This window comes from Mizuhopecten yessoensis, unplaced genomic scaffold, assembly GCF_002113885.1.
Source record: "Mizuhopecten yessoensis strain PY_sf001 unplaced genomic scaffold, ASM211388v2 scaffold9651, whole genome shotgun sequence".
Classification (NCBI taxonomy): Eukaryota; Metazoa; Mollusca; class Bivalvia; order Pectinida; family Pectinidae; genus Mizuhopecten; species Mizuhopecten yessoensis.
This window is the reverse complement of record NW_018408154.1, coordinates 1,675,771-1,701,699: the sequence shown is the minus strand read 5'-3', so window position 1 is coordinate 1,701,699 and position 25,929 is coordinate 1,675,771.

Below are 25,929 nucleotides of genomic sequence, written 5' to 3'. Positions count from 1 at the left end.
TATACTAATACTACTACTACTGTTTTTAGTCTGCCTATATATACTGATACTACTACTGTTTTTAGTCTGCCTATATATACTTATACTACTACTAATGTTTTAGTCTGCCTATATATACTAATACTACTACTAATGTTTTAGTCTGCCTATATATACTAATACTACTACTAATGTTTTAGTCTTCCTATATATACTAATACTACTACTAATGTTTTAGTCTTCCTATATATACTAATACTACTACTAATGTTTTANATACTAATACTACTACTAATGTTTTAGTCTTTCTACATATACTAATACTACTACTAGTGTTTTTAGTCTTCCTACATATACTACTACTACTGTTTTAGTCTGCCTATATATACTACTACTACTACTAGTGTTTTTAGTCTTCCTACATATACTAATACTACTACTACTGTTTTAGTCTGCCTATATATACCCTTACTACTACTAATGTTTTTGGTCTGCCTATATATACTAATACTACTACTAGTGTTTTTAGTCTTCCTACATATACTAATACTACTACTACTGTTTTAGTCTGCCTATATATACTTATACTACTACTAATGTTTTAGTCTGCCTATATATACTAATACTACTACTAATGTTTTTAGTCTGCCTATATATACTAATAATACTACTAATGTTTTTGGTCTGCCTATATATACTAATACTACTACTAATGTTTTTAGTCTGCCTACATATACTAATACTACTACTAATGTTTTTGGTCTGCCTATATATACTAATACTACTACTACTGTTTTTAGTCTGCCTATATATACTTATACTACCACTAATGTTTTAGTCTGCCTATATATACTAATAATACTACTACTAATGTTTTAGTCTGCCTATATATACTACTACTGCTAATGTTTTTAGTCTGCCTATATATACTAATACTACTACTACTGTTTTTAGTCTGCCTATATATACTTATACTACCACTAATGTTTTAGTCTGCCTATATATACTAATAATACTACTAATGTTTTTGGTTATATATACTAATACTACTACTAATGTTTTAGTCTGCCTATATATACTACTACTACTAATGTTTTTAGTCTGCCTATATATACTACTACTACTACTAATGTTTTAGTCTGCCTATATATACTACTACTGCTAATGTTTTTAGTCTGCCTATATATACTAATACTAATACTAATGTTTTAGTCTTCCTATATATACTAATACTACTACTAATGTTTTAGTCTGCCTATATATACTACTACTGCTAATGTTTTTAGTCTGCCTATATATACTAATAATACTACTAATGTTTTTGGTCTTCCTACATATACTAATACTACTACTAATGTTTTTAGTCTGCCTATATATGCTAATACTACTACTAATGTTTTAGTCCGCCTATATATACTACTACTACTACTAATGTTTTAGTCTTCCTACATATACTAATACTACTATTAATGTTTTTAGTCTGCCTATATATACTAATACTACTACTAATGTTTTAGTCTGCCTATATATACTACTACTACTACTAATGTTTTTAGTCTGCCTATATATACTAATACTACTACTAATGTTTTTAATCTGCCTATATATACTAATACTACTACTAATGTATGTCAATGTAAAGTGTGGGACGGCTGTAGCAACGAATAAAACTACTGGATTGCCTTCACATGGCAGCAGCCCCTCGTTATAGTATCGGGCAGGTTTTGAAATACTAAAGTAAGGAAATTTGGAGTCAAATCATTGTTCATCTTTTTAAATATTTGTATATTACTCCTTCTACGTCTTTTAATACCAAATACTGTGAACTAAAATAACACTTATTTTGAGAAAAAGAAATAACATGTTACCAAAATATAGACGGACTTCGCTTATAGAATGGACTAGATTTATCTAGTAAATAACGGCGTTCCCTTGGTTAATTCAAAAGGGTATTGTTTTCTGATACGAGCGATTCAACACCACCACCTTACTTTACTTTTGGAGACAGAAAACTTCATATTATTCTTACATAATTAAGTCCTACATACGTGTAGTTAATCGTTATCTGTTTCGTATAGACATACGTTCTATGGCTCTGCAAGTGACAATGCATATCATTTTGTCAAAGTGATGAAATACGAAGACAAACTATGTTAAATGATTTACATTAACGGTGTGCTATTCGCGACAAGTGGAATGAACTTCTTATGGAGACAATAATGTGAACCTCTAGTTCATAATTACAGGCAACCAACAGATTTCAAATAAGGATATTTTCATGAGATAAAATTATCGGAAACTAGCTCTGTATTTACTAGTACAGCTTTCTTAAACGACATTTTTCAAATTTATTTCTCTTTATGCCATACCTTATGTATATGTAAGACAATTCAAAAGGGTGTTATTAATGATGTGCAATCCATTTGTTCTTTTATGACAAAAGTATATTTAAACTGTAAAAAGTACATTGAGAAATATTTACAATATGTTTTGAATGTTTCTAACATACAGACAATGACTTTATTTAGGTTTATAGTCACATTATTAAGATTTCAAAATAGAATATGTATGAAGCGGAATTCAACAATTTCATATATTGATTTATTTTCACAATTGAGACAAACTTAATCTTGTTTGTACAATATGGAACATTTATCGGGGTATTATTTTACAAAAGAATACAAAGCTGTGAAAATGTTCCGTCCCGTAAGGTTATTCAATTTCCATTTGTTCATTAGTTTCAACGCTTTTAAACAGGTCTGTTAGATCAGAATAGATGATACCATTTTCGGTGACAATTCGCGATGTTATAAATTTTCATCGAGCCGTGTTAGGGCCGTGGCGCGTGTATGGCAATCGCTGTCTCAGAGTGTTATACCTAAATATCTTTTTAAACACTTGTTTTGTCTTTTATTTGAAGTTAAACAGTACAACTGGTGGGCAACTTGATGGATTTTTGAGTCACGTGTACATAAGGCTAATTGCACGTATTTATATCAATATGGCATTTGGTTTATTCATGTAAACTGGTATGACTTGTGACAATATGACATTTTGTCATGAGACACTGTTGTGACTTACGTCACTATTATGGCTGACGTGAATTGTGAGAAAATGATACAGCACTTGGTTTTATCATAGGACTTTGCTGTGACTTAGAACAATATGATAAAACAGTTGATATAGTGATTGGAAGCAATCGTGAAAAACAGATAAAAACCTCTCACTCCTAAGTGTCATAAGTCCATGCAGGTATATACCCGATCTAAAACATTCAGAATTCACTTGTACCTATAGACATGAAATATCTTTTATATAGTTTACTACTGAATTATCTGAGTGTACAGCTGTACTGTGCTACTAACTAGGGATATAAGTGTTCAGTATACCAGTATTATTTACAGGAAAAGTATGGTCAGTCCTGTTTCATCGCCGTGTCACTTGTAATTATATGTTTAGTAAGAATGATGCTGACAGTAGTGTTACTTATGCACGGTGTTATATTGTTCTGATTGGGCTAAACGAAGCAGAAGTGACGACATCCCACCAGGTAGCACTGCAATGTTCTCGGGTCATAGGAGAAACAAATACAGAAAATTGGGTATTACCCGACATTAAGATCCGATATGGTAGTGTTGACACATGATAGCATCATCTCCCACAAGGTAGTACCGAACAGATATGTCCTAGTTCATGGAAGCGTCATACATTCGGTAAAATTGCACTTCATTATAAAACAAGTTCAGCAATTAAGCCTGGATAAGATCACCCCACACCACAGTCGACAATGTCACCCAGACCTTGTGTTCTGGTCCGCACACACACCATTGGACGTGTCAGTAGACACGCACAATACACGATGCTATCTATGGAGAAGTACAATTCTGTTTTCATGCCCTGTTCCTAGAATTTATCTGAATTAAGATTATATCATATGTTGGCATGGTCTTTTTTCAGGGCTGGACATAGTGGTTGTTTGTTCTACAATACTCTGCCAGGTTTCTAGACAAAGATCACGTGGTGCCATATCTTGTTAAGACACAAAGACACTTTTATCAAAACAACTAAATTTAGCATACATTTTTATTCCAAACTACAAGAAAAAGCAGACAATTGGTAAAATAATGGACCCCCGTAAATACATGATGCTGTGTTGTTTCAGGTATATGCATCGTGTAAGAGATAAAGTGTTCATATCACTGATTAGCTTATCGCAGTGGCTTATTAGCTTACACGGGGGTGGCACCACGTGATTCAATTCACTTAACAATAACGGCAGTTGTCAAATAAATTGCGCACTTTTAAAGATTGTATGTTTCATCCATAGGGTGTACAAGGATGTTTCGGACCGTCCTGATGGATTTCAAGGTTGTTGCTATGCAACGATGACGATATTTCCGCCAGATGGATTCTGATGGTCACTTTTTATAAGTGATGACCAACTGACCTTTCGTTTAGTTCTTCTTTTTATCCTTTTATCCTTGATGAGCAATATTGTCTTTTTTCCTCTAACATGTAATTTAAAATGTTCTGTTTCCCCTCTTGAGTACCTATTACTGATAACCTCATTTTCTCATTGCCCCAAAGGTATTATTCTGCCCTAATCGTATCACATATGCACAGTAACGTTTGTACTACGCCAATATCAGGTGCAATAGGTGTTAGGACTTGGAATTGATTACGTTTTTGTCCATGTGAGTTTGTTTCCTCCAGGCTTATACCTTCAAAGTTCCGCCAGCTTTCTTTACAAAAACAATGTTAACTACAGTTGATTTCTACATACGTGAACGTGATGTTGTCTGTGGAATCTTAGATAGATCTAGTGCTGTCGAATACTTATCTTATTTTATCAACATGTCGTTTCCGCGAGTTCGGTTTACATTCATTGAGGAGAACAGTAATGGCATCTTTTTGCAGATGTTCCAAAACAGTTGGCCACAATGCATGACACAGGACTGCCAAGCTATGACGTTTGTCAAACTATAAGTGACTTTGAATGATTCGTTATGTATCGTCAGTGAGAGAGTAGGTAAAGAAAGACTTAACGAATGTAAAATGAATTCCTCATCATTTTTTAATCATGATGGTGGACATATTTTCGGACAGGCCTTGTTGATTTGGTGACGCGAGAAACGCGCCTTTAATGTCATAAGGTATTGACGTCATTGCGTCGAGAATAGCAATAGAGTGGGATACCGGACCGCGTTGTCCGCACGGTCGGCGTTACATAGATTGATCGGAGACACGGGCGTGCTGGAGTTAGGCGGCCTACCCGGCGATACCATCACTGGTTCACGCTTGTCCAGCTAAACACTGCCATTTAATTGCGTAATATCCGCAAACGCGACAATTTTCATCGTCATATGTATTGACTTAATATAAACACAGTCAACCGTGGACGCTATATCGACGAGATGGATAATTCAGTCCGGCGATAGTCTGTTTTATTGAGTCATTTTCGGAAGAAACTTTTGTTCTTTATTTCCGTAAATCTGCGATTTAATTGTTTTCCAATTTTTTAGATTACTGCGATTGTGTAATTTGGTGTTTTGATCTATTTCGAAGGGGAAGATCAGCGCGTACTGTCAGTTAGAGAATTACATGGGTACGCTTCCCGAGATTACAGGAATACAGTAAATCATGATGTCTCGTCGGGGAGGTGTCCGATCTCATCTCATAGGCACAGAGTCTCGTAACAACAACAATCACACGCCTCCCAGTCAGCTCCTTTATCGATAGAAAATTTCAGGTACAAAGTATTCAATGTATGACGTTTTACTTGATGTCCTGAGTTACAATAATAAAATGACGTTTATGCTGTCATTCCTTTTGTGCCGGTGTTTCAACAATTCCTGATATTGTCATTCATTTTGTGTCAGTTTCTCCACAGTTCCTATCGCTGTCTTCCATTTGGATTTGGTGTCTCCTCGGTTTCTATTGTTTTCTGACATTTTGTGTCAGTTTCTCCACAGTTCCTATCGCTGTCTTCCATTTGGATTTGGTGTCTCCTCGGTTTCTGTTGTTTTTTGACATTTTGTGTCAGTTTCTCCACAGTTCCTATCGCTGTCTTCCATTTGGTTTTGGTGTCTCCTCGGTTTCTGTTGTTTTCTGACATTTTGTGTCGGTCTCTCCTCCGTTCCCGTTATTGCCTTTCATATCCATATTGAGTTCGGATATATCTTATCCTATTGTGTTGACGCAGCGGTATACTTTGGTTTTTTTTTGGTGTTGACACTATAGTATATATTTTTTATCTTTATATTTTGACGCTGTGGTATATCCTATCTTAGTGTGTCGACACTATGATATGTAAAGTGTTTGATTATTGGCGATGTGGTCGATTTTATTCTTGTGTGTTAACGCTGTGACATATATTATCCTAGTTTGTCGAAGTTGCGGTATATGTTTTCTTTGTCCTTGCATGTTAACAATGCGGCACATCATCCTATTGTTTTGACGCTGTTGTGTATTTTGTTATTGTGTGTTGATACTGTGGTATTTAAGTTGTCCTTGCTTTTATTTGCTATGCACACGTAGAGCTGTCACAGTAAACGTCAAATACAAGAGGAAACGAAACTGTCTAAATAATGAACATCACAATTATGTTTCATTACTATGAGTGATAATAAACACATATTATAACCCGTTAAGTTACCAAAAGGGAAAACAAAAAACAAAACGAAACGAAAGCACAAACGCACGATAACAAAATTGAATATCAAATATGAAAGAAAACATGAGCCATAGAAACACAAAAACTAACAGAAAAATATCATGAACATCCACAAACAAATAGTCGTAAAATTAACTACTCCGAATGAGTAGGTGGTTCCTGTACCACATGTGGTGCCCGTCATGATGTCTCTCACCAACTAAGACACAGTAATCACCGGGCAATAGTAAAAACTGAATATAAGAATCGGGTTGATAGTACGAGCCTTGACTTTCTTCAGCGTTTAATGTACGTACAAAATCTCCAGTTAAAAACCCTGACACAATACCGTATAACAGGCTATATACGCGGGCTTTAATTTTCGCGATTTTAACCCACAATTAGAAAATTTAAATGTTCACGCATTATAATTCCGCGATCTAGACATGTGAATTAACTAAATTTTTGCGGTGTTTTAAAGTGTCAGATAATCAAATGGATAGGCTTTATTACAGAACATCATAAGACTTGTTGATGACCAGGGGTGTAGGATAGGGAAATTCCACCCTAGGCGTTTTCAAATTTGGTAAAACCCGAGGAATTTCCCTATCCTACACCCTTGGGCATGAAAGAGTATTTTCCCCTAATTCCAACCACCAGAATAAGCACAGACACCATGAAAATGCGTTTGGACTGGCCACCATTTTGAAACTATCAGTTTTTTTCCTGACCTTTTGAGACGAAAACGATTAGCCAGCAAGATTGAGCATCGAACAAATTTGCAAACAGTGTTTAAGCAGAAAAAAATAATCACATCTTTCAGCGTGTACGGTAAATGTATCGAACACGGTTTTAATTGCATCACGTCGCCTTTTCCGCTTTGGTGCATCGGAGAGTTCCAAATTCGTCACTTTCACGTCATTGTTGAGGCATTGTGACGTTACGTCACGTGAAATGGGGTGTAAGATAGAAATTTCCTACAGCCCTATCTTACCCTGGACAGGTCTATCTTACACACAGGGAAATGAAAGAAAACAATTTATCATAATTATTCATTCTTACTCTTGTCATTTTATTCTGCGGATCAGATTTTCGCGATGAAGATTTTTACCTGCGAAATTGCAAAATATATATCTTATATATCACAACAGTAATTGACCGAATGCATGTGCTTATATAACATAATATAAAACAGCATGAGAACCTATATCCCAACAGTAATTGACCGAATGAATGCTTATATAACATGATATAAAACAGCATGAGAACCCATATCACAACAGCAGTTGACCGAACGCATGCTTATATAACATAATGTAAAACAGCATGAGATCCTATATCACAACAGCAGTTGACCGAACGCATGCTTATATAACATAATGTAAAACAGCTTGAAAACCTATTTCACAACAGCAGTTGACCGAATGCATGCTTACATAACATAATATAAAACAGCACGAGAACCTATATCACACAATAATAGGGACAAGTATAAAATGTACGACACAAAAAGAACCTATATCACAACAGTACTTGACCGAATGCATGCTTACATCACATAATATAAAACAGCATGAGCACCTATATCACAACAGCAGTTGACCGAATGCATTCTTATATAACATGATATAAAACAGCATGAGAACCCATATCACAACAGCAGTTGACCGAATGCATTCTTATATAACATGATATAAAACAGCATGAGAAAATATATATCTTATATATCCCAACAGTAATTGACCGAATGTATGTGCTTATATAACATAATATGAGTCAGCATGAGAGCCTATATCACAACAGTAATGGACCGAATGCATGCTTATATATCATACTATAAAACAGCATGAGAGCCTATATCACAACAGTAATGGACCGAATGCATGCTTATATATCATACTATAAAACAGCATGAGAACCCATATCACAACAGCAGTTGACCGAACGCATGCTTATATAACATAATGTAAAACAGCTTGAAAACCTATTTCACAACAGCAGTTGACCGAATGCATGCTTACATCACATAATATAAAACAGCATGAGAGCCTATATCACAACAGTAATTAACCGAATGCATGCTTACATCACATAATATAAAACAGCACGAGATCCTATATCACACAATAATAGGGACAAGTATAAAATGTACGACACAAAAAGAACCTATATCACAACAGCAGTCGACCGAATGCATGCTTATATAACACAATATAAAACAGCATGAGAGCCTATATCACAACAGTAATGGACCGAATGCATGCTTATATATCATACTATAAAACAGCATGAGAGCCTATATCACAACAGTAATGGACCGAATGCATGCTTATATAAAATAATATAAAACAGCATGAGCACCTATATCACAACAGCAGGTGACCGAATGCATGCTTATATAAAATGATATAAAACAGCATGAGAACCTGTATCACAACAGTAATTGACCGGATGCATGCTTATATAAAATGATATAAAACAGCATGAGAACCCATATCACAACAGCAGTTGACCGAACGCATGCTTATATAACATAATGTAAAACAGCTTGAAAACCTATTTCACAACAGCAGTTGACCGAACGCATGCTTATATAACATAATATGAGTCAGCATGAGAGCCTATATCACAACAGTAATTAACCGAATGCATGCTTACATCACATAATATAAAACAGCACGAGAACCTATATCACACAATAATAGGGACAAGTATAAAATGTACGACACAAAAAGAACCTATATCACAACAGCAATTGACCGAATGCATGCTTATATAACTTAATGTAAAACAGCATGAGAACCTGTATCACAACAGTAATTGACCGATTGCATGCTTATATAACATAATATGAGTCAGCATGAGAGCCTATATCACAACAGTAATTGTCCGAATGCATGCTTATATATCATACTATAAAACAGCATGAGAACCTGTATCACAACAGTAATTGACTGAATGCATGTGCTTATATAACATAATATAAGACAGCATGAGAACCTATATCCCAACAGCAGTTGACCGAATGCATGCTTACATCACATAATATAAAACAGCACGAGAACCTATATCACACAATAATAGGGACAAGTATAAAATGTACGACACAAAAAGAACCTATATCACAACAGCGGTTGACCGAATGCATGCTTATATATCATACTATAAAACAGCATGAGAGCCTATATCACAACAGTAATGGACCGAATGCATGCTTATATATCATACTATAAAACAGCATGAGAGCCTATATCACAACAGTAATTGACCGAATGCATGCTTACATAACATAATATAAAACAGCACGAGAACCTATATCACACAATAATAGGGACAAGTATAAAATGTACGACACAAAAACAAGTGTCAAAAGGGAAACTACAAAATATAAATACTAGTGAAGATTCTATAAGAACATTAAACAAGCAGTCACATGCAGCCAATACAGAGTATGATAGCAACATAACCACACACTTGTAAATAACAGATGTATGTTTTAACTACATAACGGACCGAAGGATTTCTATCATACTTAGTAGTTCTGACCTGTGGGACATTGAACGTATAGCAATAAGATACCAGATACAATGTCATACCTTTAAACGTCTGACATGCAGAAATGAACTATTGTTTTGGTAAAACTATTTCTCTTATTCCCTGAATGTTTTTTTAGGTTACAGAAACACCTTGGTAACAGCGCAGTAATATAAAGGACTTGGGGAGTTATCGGTCATTTTTGGCCTCTCAAAAAGTAAAAAGTAAAATGGAATGTATTTACCGATTCTGTTATACATGTCTAATAGGTAAATTGGGCTATCTTTCTTGGTGCAGATTTTTTCCAATGTGCATGCGTAGATGCCCTACCATAGTAACAAAATTGCGTTGCTAGGCAGAAATAGCTAAAATATGGTGGTTTTGAACAGTAAGCATGCAGAAATGAAAGCCTCCGCATGAGACAAACAGAACTTCCTCTCTAGGAATGAACACTGGCATAACAGTTTCTAAGCATGTCAAATATTTATTTGTTTGGTGCAAGCGGAGGCTTTCAAAAATTGAACAGTGTTTAGTTAATCTGCTTCCAAATTTCCAATGTTTATTCACGCATTTTATTGTGAAAATGCGGCATCTGAAATCTCATATTTGCGTACTTCATTTATTACAGACAATGAATATAGCAAATATTTCTACATCCACGATGAGGCCGGAAATCACTAGTCCTTTGAACAAATAGATTAAACAATTGCTATCTTGCATTTCTTGGTGATGTGATATACACATGTAAGCTTACGTGTGACGGTTGTTGTCGAATATACGATTGAATTTGATGTTTTATCAATGTTGCACCACAAACGATAATAATTTCGTTTTGATTTAAGAAATGTTAAAAACAACTAACTTCCAGACCACACGACTCGCCTATTTATTTTTCTTTTGACTTCTCGTTTTTGTTTCTTTTTCTCTGTTTTTATAGGTCGCTTCTTTTGTTTAACCTTTGATCATGTTGTTGTCTTAAATGTAGACTTGCGTTTCCTAATTTTGTTTTTGAGGGTCAAAGCTATAAAAATAAAGTTGTTTTACAAAATCAAATGACTTTATAATTCGTTAACCTGTAACTTTACCATGTACTCTACACATACAACACTCCATTGTAACTACATTATTTGTAAGCACAGTAAGGTTCATTGTAAAAGACACACGTTTTGGCATAACACATGATCAGTAAAATATTTTTCTTAATATTACGAGACGTTCGGTATTGTTATTTCTAAGTTAATCTGAACAAAATATACCATATTGTAATCAGACCGTGTCTAAATCGGACCTCTAAGTTGAAACGAAAATATAAGATATATACATAATAAATGGAGTTATTAGCAGGAACCGAGGAAACACGGTAACGAAAGTACATCACGAACCGACACGAACATCGGGTGCTCCTCTCGATATGTTTATTTGTTGTTGTTGTTTTGCAGACTCATTGTTGGTGATTCGTGATGAGGATATATGCGGGGACATCATTGACAGGTTGCTGGACGCTGTCAGGCACTTGAAGAGATTCATGGCCATTATCTTAACTCCTTTGTCTTAGGAAATCCCAATCTTCATTTTCCATGTCGCTGGCTCCGTGTGGTTTCACTAGGTATTTATCTACCTCGGCTCCGCTCGTAAAATTTCACGCATGCCCAGAGCTACATATCGCTTGCTATAACTCCCATTCAGACAATGCCGCTGACATAATGCCTGGAAAATTTTACCCCTCTCACTTATCAAAAAAGAAAGCAAGCTTTCCCAAGCACACGTTGGAACGGAGGGTGAACTCTATCTGTTAGATATCTACACAAGACTGCAAACGAGGCTAAACCCATCGATGTGTTGAATATCACCGGAAGCGTGCAACTAACACGCGCTTCGTGACTGCCGTTACCAGGATACGACCACGGATGAGTAAACTTCAAAGCTGACAGGCATAATCAAGTAAAATGATTCCAAACCTTAGTCTCCAAATCGGAAGCAATAGATCAGGTTTGTTTGTCATAGCGAGGAAGTGGAGTGGGCCAGTATTGGGGCTTTTACGTCTCCGGCAGAAGCCACGCTTCTCCAGCAGCACATCTAAAAGACATTTTTAAATTTTAAAACAACAACATATGTACTAAAGTAAATTAGAAATCAACAGAGCGCCAACACGAAGGGACAAAATCGGAACTGAATGTCGATAAACAGGGCAACATCAGGAAAGAAGAGACACCAACAGAAAGGGAAGACAACATCTTGAAATGAAAAGACACTAAAATGGTAGACGCAATAACGTATTCGGAAAGACAGCAACGGGAATGGACGAGACAGCAAAACAAACGGTACGACAGCAACATGAAACGAAGAGACAACAAAACGAACGGATCGACAATAACGGGAAATAAAAGACACAACAAAGCAAATGGAAATACACAAAGAAATGAAGAGATACCAGTACCAAACGGAAAGACAACAACAGATAATGGAGTGACACCAATATAAAAGGACAACAGTACCCTTCTCCTCATTTGATGCTTTGTTGATGTCTTTACATTCTTTTAGTTTATTGCACACTATGTGTCAGCATGGTAGAACAGAAAGTTATTAACATTTATCCGTTTTGAGGTAAATGAGATAACTATACCATAGGCAAATGAAGGATAATATTTTATGCAGACCACGTATTGTAAGAGAAAAATACATTGAAGATTTAAAACAGATTGTTCATTTCTGTTTGTTTGATATCTTTTACTTGAAGATTCAATGCGTTTGCATGCCCGAATCATAAAATAATTGCAAAATACTTGTTATCCAAGTAACAATTTGATGTCTTAGATGCGATTACAGCAATATGATATGGGAATAGGCGTTCGCGGCAGATTCATCAGTCTCTTCTGGAAGAACCCTCGCCAAGCCAACAGAAGTTTGTTTGGCGTAAAATTTGTAGTATTAGCTTTTTGTTCAGCGATTAAATTACTGCAGAATGTTGTGTATTGTGAACAATTATTATTGTAATTAGAATATCCTTAATCACAAATTAATAAATATTATTCTGTAATGAACTATAAAGTGGTGTCGGCCTTTTAAAAATTAAATCATAAGTGATGACCAAGATTGTTTAGGGTTGAGCGCTATATACCGAAAAATGTGAGCACGTTGCATAAAACCGCGAATAACCCCCAAAATAATCCTGGTTATTCCTTAAATATATTAAATAGTATATGTAATCTGTATGCACCGCAAAATACTTAAAGTACTTATACTTTTCAAATAAAGGTTTATTAAAAATACGTATAATTCTATTGTGCATTTGATAATAAAAATATAAAAAGAATAAATGTAACTGAGCTCCGACAGGTGTTCGCGGACTAACCAACGACATATCAGAGACCGCAGAAACACACGATAAAACAAATATAAATCATTTACCATCGCAAGAGTCGAAACAACGTATTTCGGAATGGTTTGCTGTTCCATGTGTTGCTCCCGTCGTGAATTCAAACCATGGTAATATGTGTATATTGTTTAGCAAAGCTGTACTATGGCGGATACGCCATGGGATATAAGTCAGTATTACACGCTACCGTTATATAGATTAAACCTAACAAAGTTTTTTTTATATTTTGCTACAGAAGACAGTTATAATTCACAAAATTACTATTTCACATGATAAATGTATGCATAGTACTCGCTATTAATGTAATAAAATCTTGGCAATTTAATAAGAATTGGATAGTGTAAACTACCTTGCCTATATAGGAAGCATCTAATTTAGACATCCTTGGCTAAATAAGTCTATAATGTAGGAAACCTCAGGACCTGACGCAGAAGACGCTAACGTACATTGCCTTGGCTAAATTTTATCATGTAGACAACCTTACCTTAGGAGGAGGATTCTGACGTTGTAGGCTTTGGCTTAATATGGAGTATCTGATGTTGACTTCCTTTGATCAATTGTTTATTGATCTAAGCAAATCACTGTGTTCACTATAACCATATAGAAACAGGAATGGACACCTGATAAACGGTGATACTAGAAAGTATTATGATATAAACAATTACTATATAAATATTTACCATATAACAATACCATATACATTCTACCAAACATATATCAGGTAGAAGAATACACCAACCTTGATTTGGTAAGTTCGACTTACAATAAAATAATTCTTTTAAGAATTTTTAAAAATTAATGAAGACTTTTGTGTGTGGTTATACGGTATACACCGAAAATACTACTTGTACTTAGCATAAATACGCGAACAGGTTGGCACAAACAAGTGCAGAGCTTTTGTCCTATACGGTATAATCACTACACAAATCTAAGCCTTTATAGTTTAAAACGGCATGTAGACACCTTTTAGAGCATAGTTATTTTTTAATTTTTATTTCTGACAAAAAGTGAGATGAGCAAAAAGCAGTTCCGGTATATGACGTCATTACTTTTTTTTATGTATTGTTTCAGTTAATGCAATATAACCTGAACAAAATATAATAGGGATAGCCAAAACCTATTGTTTACATCATAAACGAGTATCAAATAAATGTTATAATATGAAAACTAGAAATAATTACAAATATCATGTCACATTAATTAGGCACAGTTGAATCAGACTGTAATCTATTTCCTATAAACTTCGATCCCTGATGCAGTTTCCAGATGATGATTTGTTCCGAAGAAACGATGGGCAAATTATTGTTCATTCGATATCTCTCTTCCGCTACCGTTCACACCTAAGTCGGATTTACGGCATCACAACCACTGTTTGCCGTCATGGTGAAGTCCAATTACCCTGATCTGTTGTCAAGGTAGGGGATGTTTCGTCCTGAATAATTTATTTTGTTTCATACAATCTCCTCTAATCAAGGACTCGTTCGACCTGCCAGTGTTATGGAGCAAATTGTTTTACACTCCAGCATCTTTCCCGCCTTTATTGCGCCGCTTTGGAAACCCGAGCTTCCATCACCAATAATTCATTACGGAACATCATGCAACCACGACATAAACTTCCCACCAGTTTTAGCAGAAGCCAGGACATTGTCAATAAAATTTGGAAAAGAAATCGTCTTGGGAAATCCATTCTGAGAAGAGCAAATGTGTTTTGAAAGGCGCTGCGTGTAAGCCTTATTGTCCATTTTAAATAACCCGTAAACGCTACCGTGGTGATGCACAGTGGTGTATTTGTTTATTAAAAGCGTGCTATAGACACAAAACAACAGGGATGTCAATCCATGATCACATTTTACGCTTGCGAATTAATAATCTGTAACTCCTGTGTGTTTGATCTGAAGCAGGAATTCTCATAGGGGTGATAATACCTTTATCCTACACAAAACCACACACATAATTCATGAAACGACGAAAGGTAATAATTTGGTTGAAAGACTAAAACGTACCGAATAGCAAAATACTCATTTGATTATGAATTTTTCACAACCGGAAGCGTGTAGTTCATCACGCAGGCGATATGGTGGTGTAGTATTTGTGCAGGGAATCGTGAATCAAGTTATGAAACCTAGCTACTGCAAACACCATCCTGATCAAATAGATAAGATCCCTAACAATAATGATGAGTAGCAAATGTAATGCTTTATTTGAAGTGCATTCATTTTCAGATGGAGCTGTTCTCACGCCGTGTTAGTGTTGGTGTATGTGTTAGTTGCGCCTTAACAAAAGTGCAGGAATGCGTCACATCACGTTATTGTTGCCCGTACCCTCCCGGCCACACTTTTGTATGGTATGGTGTTAATGGCCAACATTCTCTGTTGGTTCACAAAAGACAAAACACGAACTGACAGGTGAAATTTGTTCATAAATCATATCAGATTTGCAACATATACACAATAGTCCTAACACGAATGGTCGCCAATATCGAATATATTACTTATTCATATTGTGATTAACAATGTGGAAACCAAATATGTGAAATTGCTGAAAGCAAAAGACTTTCTGTTATGCAAGAACTTTATTTTGATGAGTAGATACGTGAATTACATGTATACCTGCATACTGATCGTTGATCTTTACAACACTTGTAAAGCTACACATTGAGTGTTGAACAGTGCAGCCCTTGTAGAACTACACATTTAGTGTTGAACAGTGCAACCCTTGTATAGCTACACATTGAGTGTTGAACAGTGCAATCCTTGTATAGCTACACATGGAGTGTTGAACAGTGCAGCCCTTGTATAGCTACACATTGAGTGTTGAACTGTGCAACCCATGTACAACTACAGATTGAGTGTTGAACTGTGCAACCCTTGTACAACTACATATTGAGTGTTGAACAGTGCAACCCTTGTACAGCTACACATTGAGTGTTGAACAGTGCAGCCCATGTATAGCTACACATTGAGTGTTGAACAGTGCAGCCCTTGTATAGCTACACATTGAGTGTTGAACAGTGTAAACCTTGTATAGCTGCACATTGAGTGTTGAACAGTGCAACCCTTGTATAGCTACACATTGGGTGTTGAACTGTGCAATCCTTGTATAGCTACACATTGAGTGTTGAACAGTGCAGCCCATGTATAGCTACACATTGAGTGTTGAACAGTGCAGCCCTTGTATAGCTACACATTGAGTGTTGAACAGTGCAAACCTTGTATAGCTGCACATTGAGTGTTGAACAGTGCAACCCTTGTATAGCTACACATTGGGTGTTGAACTGTGCAATCCTTGTATAGCTACACATTGAGTGTTGAACAGTGCAGCCCATGTATAGCTACACATTGAGTGTTGAACAGTGCAGCCCTTGTATAGCTACACATTGAGTGTTGAACAGTGCAACCCTTGTATAGCTACACATTGAGTGTTTAACAGTGCAACCCTTGTACAACTACACATTGAGTGTTGAACAGTGCAGCCCTTGTATAGCTACACATTGAGTGTTGAACAGTGCAACCCTTGTACAACTACAGACTGAGTATTGAACAGTGCAACCCTTGTATAGCTACTCATTGAGTGTTGAACAGTGCAACCCTTGTATAGCTACATATTGAGTGTTGAACAGTGCAGCCCTTGTACAACTACAGATTGAGTGTTGAACTGTGCAACCCTTGTATAGCTACACATTGCGTGTTGAACAGTGCAACCCTTGTACAACTACAGACTGAATGTTGAACAGTGCAACCCTTGCACAACTACAGATTGAGTGTTGAACTGTGCAACCCTTGTATAGCGACACATTGAGTGGTGAACAGTGCAACCCTTGTATAGCTACACATTGAGGGTTGAACAGTGCAACCCTTGTATAGCTACTCATTGAGTGTTGAACAGTGCAGCCCTTGTGCAACTACAGATTGAGTGTTGAACTGTGCAACCCTTGTATAGCTACACATTGAGAGTTGAACAGTGCAGCCCTTGTATAGCTACACATTGCGTGTTGAACAGTGCAGCCCTTGTACAACTACAGATTGAGTGTTGAACTGTGCAACCCCTGTGTAGCTACACATTGAGTGTTGAACAGTGCAGCCCTTGTATAGCTACACATTGAGTGTTTAACAGTGCAGCCCTTGTATAGCTACTTATTGAGTGTCGAACAGTGCAATCCTTGTATAGCTACACATTGAGTGTTGAACTGTGCAACCCTTGTATAGCTACACATTGAGTGTTGAACAGCGCAGCCCTTGTACAACTACACATTGAGTGCTGAACAGTGCAGCCCTTGTACAACTACACATTGAGTGTTGAACAGTGCAACCCTTGTATAGCTACACATTGAGTGTTGAACAGTGCAGCCCTTGCACAACTACAGATTGAGTGTTGAACAGTGCAGCCCTTGTACAACTACAGATTAAGTTTTGAACATTACAATTAATAAAAATAAATAATAAATAAACTGTGTAACCTTTATCTATGACAATACCAAACTCTAAAACATTAACTTACAGTATGACAATCATGGTCGCTTTACTACCAACAACTTTAATATTTACCTACATTATGAGAACAATGGTCACCTCACTACCAACCTCTGTGATATTTACCTACAGTATGAAACCAATGGTCAACTCACTACCAACCTCTGCGATTTTACCTACAGTATGAGAACAATGGTCACCTCACTACCAACCTCTGTGATATTTACCTACAGGATGAGAACAATGGTCACCTCACTACCAACCGCTGTGATATTTACCTACAGTATGAGAACAATGGTCACCTCACTACCACACGCTGTGATATTTACCTACAGTATGAGAACAATGGTCACCTCACTATCGACCTCTGTGATATTTACCTACCAGTACGGCACAAAGGTCACCACACTATCGACCTCTGTAATATTTACCTACCAGTATGAGAACAATGGTCACCTCACTATCGACCGCTGTGATATTTACCTACAGTATGAGAACAATGGTCACCTCACTATCGACCGCTGTGATATTTACCTACAGTATGAGAACAAAGTCCACCTCATTACCAACCTCTGTGATATTTACCTACAGTATGAGAACAATGTCCACCTCATTACCAACCCCTGTGATATTTACCTACAGTATGAGAACAATGGTCAACTCACTACCAACCTCTGTGATATTTCCCTACAGTATGAGAACAATGGTCACCTCACTATCGACCGCTGTGATATTTACCTACAGTATGAGAACAATGGTCACCTCACTACTAACCGCTGTGATATTTACCTACAGTATGAGAACAATGTCCACCTCATTACCAACCTCTGTGATATTTACCTACAGTATGAGAACAATGGTCACCTCACTACCAACCGCTGTGATATTTACCTACAGTATGAGAACAATGTCCACCTCATTACCAACCTCTGTGATATGTACCTACCAGTATGAGAACAATGGTCACCTCACTATCGACCACTGTGATATGTACCTACCGGTATGAGAACAATGGTCACCTCACTACCAACTGCTGTGATATTTACCTACAGTATGAGAACAATGGTCAACTCACTACCAACCTCTGTGATATTTACCTACAGTTTGAGAACAATGGTCACCTCACTATCGACCACTTTGATATTAACCTACAGTATGAGAACAATGGTCACCTCACTATCAACCTCTTTGATATTAACCTACAGTATGAGAACAATGGTCACCTCACTATCGACCTCTGTGATATTTACTTCAGTATGAGGACAATGATCACCTCACTATCAACCTCTGTGATATTAACCTACAGTATGAGAACAATGGTCACCTCACTATCGACCTCTGTGATATTTAACTTCAGTATGAGAACAATGGTCACCTCACTATCGACCTCTGTGGTATTTACTTCAGTATGAGAACAATGGTCACCTCACTATCTACCTCTGTGATATTTACCTACAGTATAAAAACAATGCATATATCACTATCAAACTTCCTTTCACTATCAATAAATGTTCTTTCCCTAGTAGTTACATGTTATCTTTAACTACACAAAGACTTTATATGTCACAGTCGGCTCGTTTTTGCAGGGCCAGCTCTAAGTATTTGTGTGGGCAGATTTTTTTTATCTTCTTGTGTATCGCCATCGTATAATGTTATAAATACAGTACATAATATTTGTTTGCCATTTCATTTTACACGGAAGGAACACTTTTAATATAAATAACATGTCTCTGAGCTAGGTTCAGCAATACGAATTATAAATGGTTAAATAGGAGCAAATGAAGGTAATTGATTGATGCACGAAAGAGATTATGAATAAATGAAATAATGCAAACATGATTGTAGGAATAAATAAGAAACGAACTAACAACAGTATAGCGAACGGCAGAATGATCCATCTTTTAGTTGGCTATATGGTAATTCATTAAACTATTGGTAATTAGATATGTATTATTAAAACCCAAAAGTTGTTCATGTGCATTTTAGGTTCTTACTCAACGGGTATTTTTCTACGCATTTCTAGGTTGAGAACATACCATTATTATATGTATTTTAATGAAATTTCAGTTGAGAGTGTGAATCATCCGGCATGGTGTAACATTTTTAAACATGTTGTTTTCCATTTTTCACTGTCATAATAGGTCATTCACACAAAGAAGACAGTCAAGTTATCTAGGACAGAATTTTGCTGTGTCCTTTTCCTCTATTGCCAACCTTTGCGTAGATGTTTAGAATATTCAATAAGGATAAAATGAGTTTCCATAAAAATGTGTGGTAATCCTTTTAAAGAATTGCAGGCTTCATAAGAACAAAACTGTTCAATGAATATAGTAATTGTATTGTTTGGAAATTCTCTTTTGATGAATAACTTTGTCATTATCAACAAGAATTCTTTCTGTAAAATAATTACATACTAACCAAATGTATATGATATGCATTTTCGTAAACCAGCCCACGTAATATCTTTCGATCTCCAAAATTATGTCGTAGATAACGTGATTCTTTTCTTTTTGTGTGAATGACCTTTTTTGACAGTGATAAACCATAACCATTAGTTTAAATATTTCTAAAAAAGCATTTATACCTTGTTACTGTTAGTTATATGATTATTTTCATTTTCCAGTTCCTTTCTTTCTCTGGGTTACAAGTGAAGTAGAAACGAAACCCATCCATGACGTCAAAACAAAAATAAAATGAACGACACATCGTTAACACACGTGTAAACACGTACAACAGTGTCAACACAACAAGTCGTGTCAGAACAAAATGAAAAACATCACCAAATTATCAACATAAAAAGTAAAACACTACCTAATTGTCAGAACAAAAAGAAAAACATAACCACAGTGTCAGAACAAAGAGGTATCATTACCACAGTGTCAACACAAAACGTTTACATTACCACAGTGTCAACACAAAAAGTTAACATTACCACAGTGTCAACACAAAACGTTTACATTACCACAGTGTCAACACAAAAAGGTATCATTTCCACAGTGTCAACACAAAAAGGTATCATTACCACAGTGTCATCACAAAAAGGTATCATTACCACAGTGTCAACACAAAAAAAAACATTGCCACAGTGTCAACACAAAAAGGTATCATTACCACAGTGTCAACACAAAAAAACAACATTACCACAGTGTCAACACAAAAAAACAACATTACCTCAGTGTCAACACAAAAAGGTATCATTACCACAGTGTCAACACAAAAAGGAATCATTACCACAGTGTCAACACAAAAAAACAACATTGCCACAGTGTCAACACAAAAAAAAAACATTGCCAGGACGTCAACACAAAAAGCTAAAGATAACACACACGGTGTCATCACACATTAAACGATCTATCAAAACGCCAACGTGCAAGTACAACAACCACTACAGCGTCAGCACATAAGTGAAACTGCCACAGCGTCATCCCACAAAGAAATAATGATTCAATACTAAAAATATGAACTCTATCAAATAAACCAGAAACTAATTCATGTGTTCCGGAAGAATATGCATTTCTGGTATCACTTTGTATTGTGAAGTTTCTCTAAACGTTATCACTATCTGATGTTCGACTGTGACTGTGTCCATCAAGAGTAAAAAGCGTCCATTTTGTCCCCGATCGTTGGTGGCCCTGCATGCTTCGTTTGGTCGGAGCCAATACGACAGGCGCCACGTGTGGTTCAGTCAACCTTAGAATATCCTCAGCTCGTAGCAATGTTTTTTGACCTAATACTACGAAATATAGCAACGGATGTCATTTTCTTTTTCTGGAACCAGATCAATGACATTTGTCCAGCCCCGACCAAATTTCGGACTAGGCAAATCAAACCAGACCAGACAGGTTTGGGACCAGATCAATGTTGCCCAGACCAGACCATATTTTATAGTATGCCCGTCTGAATTTACATGCTGTTACAATCATGATACCGAATACACTTCCTTTAGATGCTCTGTTGCTTGATAATCAGTCTCCTCTTCCTTCTATTGAAACAATGATATAGACACTGTTGGATATTCATGACATGTATTAAAATAAACCCTCGGAGTATTTAGATAAATAGTATGTATTTTCTTTCAAAGTATATATACTCACGCACAAACCCATTGATACCGACACTAAGACTACGTTGCATCAGTACATATGTACCGAGCGAGATATAATAAGCAAATATCACGTGTTGAACTATAAATCCCACCTCATATGATGTATTATATTGGTTGAGATAATTAACAGTTTAAATTGTACATTGTTATATAGTTTTTAATTTGGTATATAATCGAAGCATAAACAATTCTGATAGCTTATACAAAATACATTTTGTCCAATACTTACAGTATCCACAATCTTATAACTCTTTGTTGTGCCATGCTTGGTCAATAGTCAAAACATGAATAAGATAGTTAATATGACCAGCATATTCAAATGGCCTCTGCTGTATTAAAAATAAACTGACCAAAACCAAGCAATCATAAACTCGATCAATATTGTCATAAATATTATCCTACAAATATTTCTAAAAACACTGAACTCTTTGTTCTACTATATCAACACAAATCTAACAACGTAGTTCCACCAAATTGACAGTGATGTAACGTCATCGTACTTTTTTTTATATATGTCCAAATGCTATCTCATTATCAATATACATTAGTTCTGTATAACAGCAGCAGGATATAATACATAGGCCGGGGCTTCATAAGTATTCCCTGAATTTCTATGGAGGATCATAATATCTTTACTTTTTGATATTGCACCTTCTCGTTTCTGAATTTTTCTTTTCGTGTCGAGATAAGATTCGCGCTTGTTTTTGGGTGCCGTTGCTCTGGAATATGTTTTGTTTTAGTTTGACCTATAACAATGAGAAAGACCGTTTTTAGATAAATTATTTGTTTGGTACGATATATTTGATTTGATTAGGGAGGATCAAAATATTATAAAATCAATGATGAATCATGCTTATAATCATATGATTTAGATACAGGCTAAAAGTTAATATCAATCAAATTTCCAAAAATACGAGTCAAACATGAATATCTTGTTAAATGTCGTGAATGTATTATTGAATGTTATGGATAAATTGTTGTATGTTGATTATATTTCTGTTTGTTAGTACATTGTTGTATTTATAACTACATTGTTCTGAATACATTGCTATATGTTGTGTGTACATTGTTGTATATTTGACTTCATAATTATGTATGTAGGTGTATTTTTGTGCATGTGAATACATTGTTGCAAATGTAAGTACATTGAAATATGTTGTAATTACATTATGTTATGTTATGAGTACAATGCTCTTTTTGTTACCAAATTTTCGTACATATTACTTTTACATTGTTTAACATTGTTTTACATTGTTTTACATTGTTTAATATGTTTAAGTATTGTTGCATGTTGCGAGTACACTTTTGCGTGTTTTGTGTACATTGCTGAATATGTGAGTAAATTGTTTTGAATATATTGTTTAATATATTTCACTATGTTGTTTGGTATTCCTGCAGTCATTACGTTTGTTAATGCTATTTGTATCTTTTGAGAAGGTATAAGCCTTTAACTTTCCTCTCCATTCATGTTTTACTAGCGCTGACAGTAGCTGTACCGAAGCGAGACTAACCCTTGACCCCAGTCCGCAATCTGCTGCCAATGGGTCAGTGTACCGGAACACCCCGGACAGACCCCGCCCCTCGCACTTCGTCACCCTGCCCGCCAGGTATGCTGGGTCCTCAGGGGCTGCTGAAGGGAGTAATTGACCAAGCTAAGTCTGTAATTTACTCGGAGTTAAGATGTTAAATTTTTGACGCTTACTTGTTTAAAATCCCATAAAAGAGTGTTTTATGAAACAATTATGCTATGGAGTCGTTAGAGTATAGCCCATGATCAATGTCTAGTCATCCCATGCGTGTGGACAGAACGGGTGTCAGAGGGACGCGAACCCAAACCAATTTATCGGTTTCAGAATAGGTAATACGCTGATTTATCGTTTATCGTCACCTGCTTCTGAAATGTACACCGGAAGTAGAACGCCCCTAAATTTGAAGGTGTACCACATAGTCCTATAGGTAAAGTAAGCTAGGTTAACAGTTAAAGATAGGTGATGCCTGTCCTGCATATGATTATACAAATTCTGAGAAGGTGGTTAAGATGTCTTTCCTTAACACGAAATCAGGATGAGTGTATTTAGTATGATAACAGGCTAGACAAGTATAATATATTGGACCGTCAAAAAGCAGGTGCTCCGGAAGGGTACGCGTTTTCTGTACTACAAAGAACAGCGTTATGTCTCCCTTATTCTTTAATAATTTGCTACTTTAAGTCATTATCATAATATAAATCCATATACATTTCTTGACACATGTGTATCATTTATATGGAGATGACTTACTTAGTCTGTGTATGTGGCCCTATCCCTTTGACAATATAACATCAATGTCAATAAAATGTGTTGGATTAAAATGATTGTTTTACACATATTAAAACTGAAAATAGTACATATACACAAAGACAAAAAGCCTTATAGGTAAAGCGTTCAGTTGTTGAAGGACTACAAAGAGTACCTTAACAAATAGCCGTTTAGTAAGCTATCATGTGACTTCTGGTTCATATCTAGTACGTACATTGTAGTGCATCTGTACTCAAGAACAATGCAAAATTGGTTCGTTTTATGTATAATTTTACAATGATGGTATAAATGTATCTGTGTTTATAGAATGGGTTTCCGGGCAAAGTCTTTAACGGTCGGTAATATATCCGACACTACGCGGACAGTGACTGTTTCGTACTCATGTAAATAATACAAGAATCTGAGTTATCTTTTGTGATATTAAAACGCGTAATGGTAATATAATGGTCATTAGTGAAATAATGGTAATTAGTGATACATGTATAATGAAAAGAGTAAATCGTAGTGTTAACACACAAGGTCAATATCGGAACACAAAATTAATACGTAAAGACAACAAATTATAGCATATGTAGAAATATACGGTTTATGGTAAGGAACACACTGTTCCAAAGAACAGTGCTTCAGACGGGTACACGTTTCATGTATACGTTATGTCTCATGTACGTCGGAAGTGTAAACGTTTCATGTATACGTTATCTCTGATATACTTCAGAAGGGTACACGTTTCATGTATACGTTATGTCTCTTGTACGTCGGTAGTGTAAACGTTACATGTATACGTTATGTCTCATGTACGTCGGAAGGGTAAACGTTTCATGTATACGTTATGTCTCATGAACGTCGGAAGTGTAAACGTTTCATGTATACGATATGTATCATGTACGTCGGAAGTGTAAACGTTTCATGTATACGTTATGTCTCGTGTACGTCGGAAGTGTAAAGTTTCATGTATACGTTATGTCTCATGTACGTCGGTAGTGTAAACGTTTCATGTATACGTTATGTCTCATGAACGTCGGAAGTGTAAACGTTTCATGTATACGATATGTATCATGTACATCGGAAGTGTAAACGTTACATGTATACGTTATGTCTCATGTACGTCGGAAGTGTAAACGTTTCATGTATACGTTATGTGTCATGAATGTCGGAAGTGTAAACGTTTCATGTATACGATATGTATCATGTACATCGGAAGTGTAAACGTTACATGTATACGTTATGTCTCATGTACGTCGGAACTGTAAACGTTTCATGTATACGTTATGTCTCATGAATGTCGGAAGTGTAAACGTTTCATGTATACGATATGTATCATGTACGTCGGTAGTGTAAACGTTTCATGTATACGTTATGTCTCATGTACGTCGGGAGTGTAAACGTTTCATGCATACGTTATGTCTCATGTACGTCGGAACTGTAAACGTTTCATGTATACGTTATGTCTCATGTACGTCGGAAGTGGAAACGTTTCATGTATACGTTATGTCTCATTTACGTCGGAAGTGTAAACG